Consider the following 9996-nt stretch of genomic DNA (forward strand, 5'->3'; position numbering starts at 1 on the left):
GAGTCTCGTGTGTTCATTCAGGAGCGGCTGTGGTGAGCTGACAGCCAACTATAGTCTGGCCCTGCAATGGTCTGAAGGATCGTGAACTGGCTCCCTGTTTAAAAGGTTTGGGGACCCCTGCAATAGAGTATATTATTATCCTAGCACAATGTTATTATGTTATATAGTAGTATGTATGTTAATATTATTTATTCATATTAGTATCAATATGACATTAATATACAATAGAGTATATTATTATCCTAGCACAATATTCATATGTTCTATAGTAGTATGTTGTTGCTAGGGGGAGGGGCCCCCCACTGATGGGGAGGGCCCCCCCACTGAGATCCCCTGTCATTAATGTTAGACCAGGCATTTAACGCCTACCTTTGCATTAAAGAGCAGGCTCCTAGGCCTTTGCATTCAAGAGCAGTGCGCTAGGCCTTTGCGCAAGGAACACCACCCACGGCTCCCCTTGTGCGTGGCGTTGAGGCCCCACTCGGTGACGGACGGGTCCTCCCTTTGCCCTGGGCAGGTCGTGGGGGGGGGTCTCCCTGGATGTGCAGGGGGTCACGGCTGGGGGGAGAGCGGGGGCCCGGCCTTGGCACCCCCCTGGGGACCCGAGGGGCCGCTCTCAGCCCACGTCACGGGCATTTTAAAACGTCCCCGGGATGTAGTAGCTCAGATTAATCCCTGCACTAACCGCTAACCCTACTAACCCAGTTCTAACCCGGGCAGGCTAGGCTTTTAAATAGGACTGTTTTTGCCTGTTGGCAAGAACCAAGTGGGAGGGGGCCTCCGGGCCTCCCGTGGGAAGAAGGGCTCCGGCCCCCCCGGCCCCCCGGCCCCTGCCCTGTGCTGGGAGCCCCCCGCCCGGGCCCCCAGAGGCCTCCCTGTGGTACCGGGCTTGGCCCCCATCCGCTCTGCCCCCATCCGACGGCCTAGGAAAGCCCCCCACCATCCGCCCAGGGCCAACGGACGGCCCTCCCTCCCAGGGGCAGCCGCGTTCCTCACGCAAAGGTCTGGCGCACGGGAGCCTGTTTCTGAATGCAAACGTGGGGCCCAGGACCCCCCCCCTTGTCTCCGTGCAGGGCCACCCCCCCAGGGACCCCCACAAATGCCTGGTGACAGGGGATCCTCTCCTCTTAGCAGGAGGAAAAGCCACGTGCGTAAAGCGGTGCCTTTGCTCCCGTCGTTCCCAAGAGCCCCCCAAAAGCGAGATGCTCCCCTGGGTTCAGCCCTCCTGACCCCTGTCTTCTCCCTTGTTCCATGTCTCCAAAATCCCCGAGGGAGGGGCTCCTCCTGGACAAGAGCCAAGGACGGACGGACGGACGGACGGACGGATGGAGATCCCAGAGAGAGAGCGGAGAGCAGGACGCCTTGCCTTTTCCCAGCTGCTGAGGTCGACCCCTTTCCAACGAGGTCAGCTTTCAAGAAGAAAACTCTTCCCAAAAAAGTGTGTTCTGGTTATTATTCAAAGGCACAACGTTCAATATTTGACAGCATTAAACATCTAGATTACAGGACAGTTTATGTTACTGCATTTTATACACCTGACCTTGTTTTTACAAAGGTACTCTGTATAATTTTTGCCTCTATATATATATATTGTACTATGCTCAGACTCATTGTTCTGATATGCTGTTATATGGTTTAATTGTTTATATTGTTTATATTTTTAATGTATGACTGTTTATTACATGTGACATTGGGCTTGTTTCCCATGTGAGCCACCCCGAGTCCTCCTGGGGGAGATGGGAGCGGGAATATAAAAATAAAGTATTATTTTGTATTATTATTTATAATATTTATTATATATAATTTTCTTGCACCCCAAGTACCTCTGCCAAGTGCCAAAGAGTATTTAACTCTGCCTACATGGCACTAAAGTGTATTTATATGTTGATTGTTCCTATTGATTTTATGTTATGTTTTTTTTTGCTTTGTATAATAAGGCATTGAATTTTTGCCTTAATAATAATAGTTTTATGAATGTTTTAATGTCACTGAATTTTGAATTGAATTGAAATGTCATTGTAATTGTTTATATGTGTATTTTCTATTTGTAAGCCACCCTGAGTCTCCCCTTATTGGGTGAGAAGGTTTGGGAAGAAATACTGTCATAAATAAATAAATAAATATTCTGTGTCCAGGTTGGTTCATGGTTGACTTCTCTGGCAGGATGAGTCTGCAGGGCCTTTCCTGTCCCATGCAGCCGTGGGCAAGTCTACACAGGGACCACCAAGCCCAGCACTCTGCCCCGCAGCAAGCATGCAACAGAAAAGGCACTGCAGACACTCCTGCGCCTGCGCGGCCTGCTCCCGATTCGAGGGAACTTGGCCCGCCCACTACAGGCATCCCTTTATGCGCCTGCGCGGCCTGCTCCCTATGAGAGCGAACTTGGCCCCGCCCACTGCAGGCATCCCTTTATGCGCCTGTGCGGCCTGCTCCGTATGAGAGCGAACCTGGCCCCGCCCACTGCAGGCATCCCTTTATGCGCCTGTGCGGCCTGCTCCCTATGAGAGCGAACGTGGCCCCGCCCACTGCAGGCATCCCTTATGCGCCTGTGCGGCCTGCTCCCTATGAGAGCGAACGTGGCCCCGCCCACGACAGGCATCCCTCTCCCTCCCTTCTGCGCCTGCGCGGCCTCCTCGGCGTCACCGGAAGCTCCGTCACAGGGCGGCAAGATGGCGGCCCGGCCCGGTCAGAGGCGTTCGGGGCGGCGTTTCCACGGTGACCCGGGTCCGTCGAGGCTTCGTCGCCAAGGCCCGGGAGGAGGAGGAAGGGCGCCGGGAGCGTGGCCTTCCAAACCGAGCCGGGGTTGGGCGTGAGGCCGCGCCTGCCTCCCTTCACTGCCCGGACGTTTGCAGGCCAAGGCGGGGAAGGAATCCCAGGCAGGAAACCCCCCTTGGCCTGCGCGCCCTCCCTGCCTGCCGGAGTTTGGGACTCTTCCCAACCCGTAGGCTGGCTGCTAGGCATTGTGGGAGTTGGAGTCCCAAGTTCGCCCAGGCCTCTTCTTTTTTCCTGACCTTTTTTAAAAAAAATTATGTATCAAAAAAAGTTTTCAATAAAAATGATTTAAAAAAAATAAATGGAGGTGAGCACCAACCTCCAGAGTGTGAGTAGATCAATAGGTACCGCTCCAGCGGGAAGGTAACGGCGCTCCATGCCGTCGTGCCAGTGGCCACATGACCCTGGAGGTGTCTACGGACAACGCCGGCGCTTCGGCTTAGAAATTATTTCTACTAATAGGTTTGAGAAAGTAAAAAAGTAGACCAGAAGGAAGAAGGCGGGACCAGGAAGACACCTGTCCATCATGTCTCCTGTATCAATTTCACAATAGAATAATAGAGAATACTCATATTATACTATACTCATCATATACTGTATACACATATAATATTGATAATATTCCGATGTAATACAATAGAATAATAATAATAATACGGTATTATAATTATATATTTATATTACAGGTAATATTACTAATAATATATAATGCTTATATTGTGCTGTACTAATATTATAATGTATATACATATAATATTGATAATAATATTCTGATGTATTACAATATAATAATAATAATACGCTATTATAATTATATATTTTATGACATGTAATATTACTAATAATATTGCAATATAGTCCTATAGTACAAAATAATAATATATAATGCTTATATTGTGCTGTACTAATATAATGTATATACTTATAATATAATACTGATAATAATATTCCTATGTATTACAATATAATAATAATAATACACTATTATGATTGTATATACATATAATACTGATAATAATATTCCAATGCAATACAATTTAATAAAAATAATAATGCACTATTATAATTGTATATTTTTATTACATGTAATATGACTAATAATATTGCAATATAGTCATTTAGTACAAATAATAATATATAATGCTTGTATTGTGCTGTACTAATATTATAATATATATATATACTGATATTAATATTCTGATGTAATATAATGTAATAATAATAATAATACACTATTGTATATTTAAATTACATGTAATATTCCTAATAATATTGCAATATAGTCCTATAGTACAATATAATAATATATAATGCTTATATTGTGCTGTACTAATATTATAATGTATATACATATAATATTGATAATAATATTCCGATGCAATACAATTTAATAATAATAATACACTTTTATAATTGTATAATTTTATTACATGTAATATTACTAATAATATTGCAATATAGTACAATATAATAATATATAATGCTTATATTGTGCTGTACTAATATTATAATGTATATACATGTAATATAATACTGAGAATAATATTCCGATGTATTACAATATAATAATAATACCCTATTATAATTGTATATACATATAATACTGATAATAATATTCCAATGCAATACAATTTAATAATAATAATAATAATAATACACTATTATAATTGTATATTTTTATTACATGTAATATGACTAATAATATTGCAGTATAGTCCTATAGTACAATATAATAATATATAATGCTTGTTTTGTGCTGTACTAATATTATAATGTATATACATATAATACTGATAATAATATTCCAATGCAATACAATGTAATAATAATAATAATACACTATTGTATATTTATATTACATGTAATATGACTAATAATATTGCAATATAGTCATATAGTACAATATAATAATATATAATGCTTATATTGTGCTGTACTGTTATAATGTATAAAATACTGATAATAATATTCCAATGTATTACTATATAATAATAATAATACGCTATTATAATTGTATATACATATAATACTGATAATAATATTCTGATGCAATACAATGCAATAATAATAATAATAATACACTATTTTATATTTATATTCCATGTAATGTTACTAATAATATTGCAATATAGTCGTATAGTACAATATAATAATATACAATGCTTATATTGTGCTGTACTAATATTATAATATATTGTATATACATATAATATTGATAATAATATTCCGATGTATTACAATATAATAATAATAATATGCTATTATAATTAAATATTTATATTACATGTAATGTTAGTAGTAATACTGCAACATAGTCATATAGTACAATACAATAATATATAATGCTTATATTGAGCTGTACTAATATTATAATATATTGTATATACATATATTATTGATAATAATATTCTGATGTAATATTTATTTATTTATTATTTAAACGTATATGCCATCACTCCCCTAGGGTTAATACAATGTAATAATAATAATATACTATTGTATATTTATATTCCATGTAATGTTACAAATAATATTGCAATATAGTAATATAGTACAATATAATAATTTACAATGCTTATATTGTGCTGTACTAATATTATAATATACATATAATATTGATAATATTCCAATGTATTACAATATAATAATAATACACTATTATAATGATATAAGGCACCAGCACTCTTGGGCGGAGGGCGTGACAGGTCTTGCAAACCTCTCACTCCCAAGATTATTATTATTAATATTAATATTATTTAAGATTACCCTGGATCAAAGAAATATCAATTAATATTACATTAAGTCCTAATGGCTTTTCTGTCTGTCGCCCTCCTGTGGACAGAAGAAGATTGCACTTGCCTTGAAACTCTGATTCTTTGCTCTCTGCTGCCATCCAATGGTCAGATAGAAAAGTGCAGCACAAAGGCGCCTTCAACGCTCGAGGCTGCACTTCCGCCTCTGACCATTGGATGGCAGCAGAGAGCGAAGACTCAGAATCCCAAGGCAAGTGCAATATTCTTCTGTCCACAGGAGGGCGACAAAGAGAAAAGACATTAGGAATCCCATTGATAGATCATTGAGCCATTTGGGAAATATAATTACATGACAATAGTAATACTACTAATAATAACATCCTGGGAGTTAGGGTTTTGCAAGGTCTTTCCCGTCTTCTGCCCAGGAGTGCCGGTGCCTTGTCAAACTACAACTCCCACCATCCTAGACAAACTCTACAACAGCTCAATGCCATTGGAGCCTAGGAGATATAACCCCCCCTTGCTTAGTTTTCCAATAAGAATAACATAATAACAACAAAACTTTATTTCTAGACCGCCCTCTCTCCTCCAGAGGATGTACATATAATTCACTATAATTGTATATTTTTATTATATGAAATATTACTAATAATATTGCAATATAGTCGTATAATATAACTCGCTGTACCCGGCCACGCGTTGCTGTGGCGTAGTCCTTAGTGGGGTTTTCTTCGTGGCATAAAGAGGATTCTCCGTAGGTAGGAAGCAGCCAGGCTTTGATGCTGCAAGGCTATTCAATGGGATTCAAGTTGGCCGACAATGGAGTCCCCTAGGTATGAAGCAGCCAGGCTTTGATGCTGCAAGGCTATTCAATGGGATTCAAGTTGGCCGACAATGGAGTCCCCTAGGTATGAAGCAGCCAGGCTTTGATGCTGCAAGGCTATTCAATGGGATTCAAGTTTGCCGACAATGGAGTCCCCTAGGTATGAAGCAGCCAGGCTTTGATGCTGCAAGGCTATTCAATGGCCAGGAATCCGCTGTGTGTGTTTGTCTCCATCCAGTGGTGAAAGGCGCGCATTGCAGGCGGAGAGAAAATGAATGGGAAGAAGCCGCTGTGTGTGTTTGTCTCCATCCAGTGGTGAAAGGCGCGCATTGCAGGCGGAGAGAAAATGAATGGGAAGAAGCCGCTGTGTGTGTTTGTCTCCATCCAGTGGTGAAAGGCGCGCATTGCAGGCGGACTGGAAAATTCCCCGCATTGCCGTCAATGGAGACGGAGGAGGAGGATGAGGAGGAGGAGGATGAGGACGAAGGCCTCTCCATGGAATATTCTTCAAATACCCTATATACCCGGATATAAGCCGACCCGAATATAAACCGAGGCATCTAATTTTACCACAAAAAAAACCCTGGGAAATCATTGACTCCAGTATAAGCCGAGGGTGGGAAATTTCAGAAATAAAAATAGATACCAATAAAATTACATTGTGGGTGAAACGTCAGGAGAGAATGCTTCTGGAAACCAATTATTATTACTTAGATTGTACTATATTAATCATATACCACAATGTCTATAATACACCCCTAGTATGTTATATTATTAGTATTATGTCACATTTTAGTGCTAAATCATAAGTTGCATAAGAGATGTGGGCGAAACGTCAGGAGAGAATGCTTCTGGGAAACCAATTATTATTTCTTAGATTGTACTATATTAATCATATACCACAATGTCTATAATACACCCCTAGTATGTTATATTATTAGTATTATGTCACATTTTAGTGCTAAATCAAAAGTTGCATAAGAGATGTGGGCGAAACGTCAGGAGAGAATGCTTCTGGGAAACCAATTATTTTTTCTTAGACTGTACTATATTAATCATATACCACAATGTCTATAATACACCACGAGTATATTATATTATTAGTATTATGTCACATTTTAGTGCTAAATCATAAGTTGCATAAGAGATGTGGGCGAAACGTCAGGAGAGAATGCTTCTGGGAAACCAATTATGATTTCTTAGATTGTACTATATTAATAATATACCACAATATCTATAATACACCACTAGTATGTTATATTATTAGTATTATGTCACATACCAGTGCTAAATCATAAGTTGCATAAGAGATGTGGGCGAAACGTCAGGAGAGAATGCTTCTGGGAAACCAATTGTTTTTTCTTAGATTGTACTATATTAATCATATACCACAATGTCTATAATACACCACGAGTATATTATATTATTAGTATTATGTCACATTTTAGTGCTAAATCATAAGTTGCATAAGAGATGTGGGCGAAACGTCAGGAGAGAATGCTTCTGGGAAACCAATTATTATTTCTTACATTGTACTATATTAATCATATACCACAATGTCTATAATACACCCCTAGTATGTTATATTATTAGTATTATGTCACATTTTAGTGCTAAATCAAAAGTTGCATAAGAGATGTGGGCGAAACGTCAGGAGAGAATGCTTCTGGGAAACCAATTATTATTTCTTAGATTGTACTATATTAATCATATACCACAATGTCTATAATACACCCCTAGTATGTTATATTATTAGTATTATGTCACATTTTAGTGCTAAATCAAAAGTTGCATAAGAGATGTGGGCGAAACGTCAGGAGAGAATGCTTCTGGGAAACCAATTATTTTTTCTTAGATTGTACTATATTAATCATATACCACAATGTCTATAATACACCACGAGTATATTATATTATTAGTATTATGTCACATTTTAGTGCTAAATCATAAGTTGCATAAGAGATGTGGGCGAAACGTCAGGAGAGAATGCTTCTGGGAAACCAATTATGATTTCTTAGATTGTACTATATTAATAATATACCACAATATCTATAATACACCCCTAGTATGTTATATTATTAGTATTATGTCACATTTTAGTGCTAAATCAAAAGTTGCATAAGAGATGTGGGCGAAACGTCAGGAGAGAATGCTTCTGGGAAACCAATTATTATTTCTTAGATTGTACTATATTAATCATATACCACAATGTCTATAATACACCACGAGTATATTATATTATTAGTATTATGTCACATTTTAGTGCTAAATCATAAGTTGCATAAGAGATGTGGTCGAAACGTCAGGAGAGAATGCTTCTGGGAAACCAATTATTATTTCTTACATTGTACTATATTAATCATATACCACAATGTCTATAATACACCCCTAGTATGTTATATTATTAGTATTATGTCACATTTTAGTGCTAAATCATAAGTTGCATAAGAGATGTGGGCGAAACGTCAGGAGAGAATGCTTCTGGGAAACCAATTATTTTTTCTTAGATTGTACTATATTAATAATATACCACAATGTCTATAATACACCCCTAGTATGTTATATTATTAGTATTATGTAACATATTAGTGCTAAATCATAAGTTGCATAAGAGATGTGGGCGAAATGTCAGGAGAGAATGCTTCTGGGAAACCAATTATTATTTCTTAGATTGTACTATATTAATCATATACCACAATGTCTATAATACACCCCTAGTATGTTATATCATTAGTATTATGTCACATACCAGTGCTAAATCATAAGTTGCATAAGAGATGTGGGCGAAACGTCAGGAGAGAATGCTTCTGGGAAACCAATTATTATTTCTTAGATTGTACTATATTAATCATATACCACAATGTCTATAATACACCCCTAGTATGTTATATCATTAGTATTATGTCACATACCAGTGCTAAATCATAAGTTGCATAAGAGATGTGGGCGAAACGTCAGGAGAGAATGCTTCTGGGAAACCAATTATTTTTTCTTAGATTGTACTATATTAATCATATACCACAATGTCTATAATACACCACGAGTATATTATATTATTAGTATTATGTCACATTTTAGTGCTAAATCATAAGTTGCATAAGAGATGTGGGCGAAACGTCAGGAGAGAATGCTTCTGGGAAACCAATTATGATTTCTTAGATTGTACTATATTAATAATATACCACAATATCTATAATGCACCACTAGTATGTTATATTATTAGTATTATGTCACATACCAGTGCTAAATCATAAGTTGCATAAGAGATGTGGGCGAAACGTCAGGAGAGAATGCTTCTGGGAAACCAATTGTTTTTTCTTAGATTGTACTATATTAATCATATACCACAATGTCTATAATACACCACGAGTATATTATATTATTAGTATTATGTCACATTTTAGTGCTAAATCATAAGTTGCATAAGAGATGTGGGCGAAACGTCAGGAGAGAATGCTTCTGGGAAACCAATTATTATTTCTTAGATTGTACTATATTAATCATATACCACAATGTCTATAATACACCACGAGTATATTATATTATTAGTATTATGTCACATTTTAGTGCTAAATCAAAAGTTGCATAAGAGATGTGGGCGAAATGTCAGGAGAGAATGCTTCTGGGAAACCAATTATTTTTTCTTAG

The sequence above is a fragment of the Anolis carolinensis genome, unplaced genomic scaffold (assembly GCF_035594765.1).
Source record: "Anolis carolinensis isolate JA03-04 unplaced genomic scaffold, rAnoCar3.1.pri scaffold_7, whole genome shotgun sequence".
Classification (NCBI taxonomy): Eukaryota; Metazoa; Chordata; class Lepidosauria; order Squamata; family Dactyloidae; genus Anolis; species Anolis carolinensis.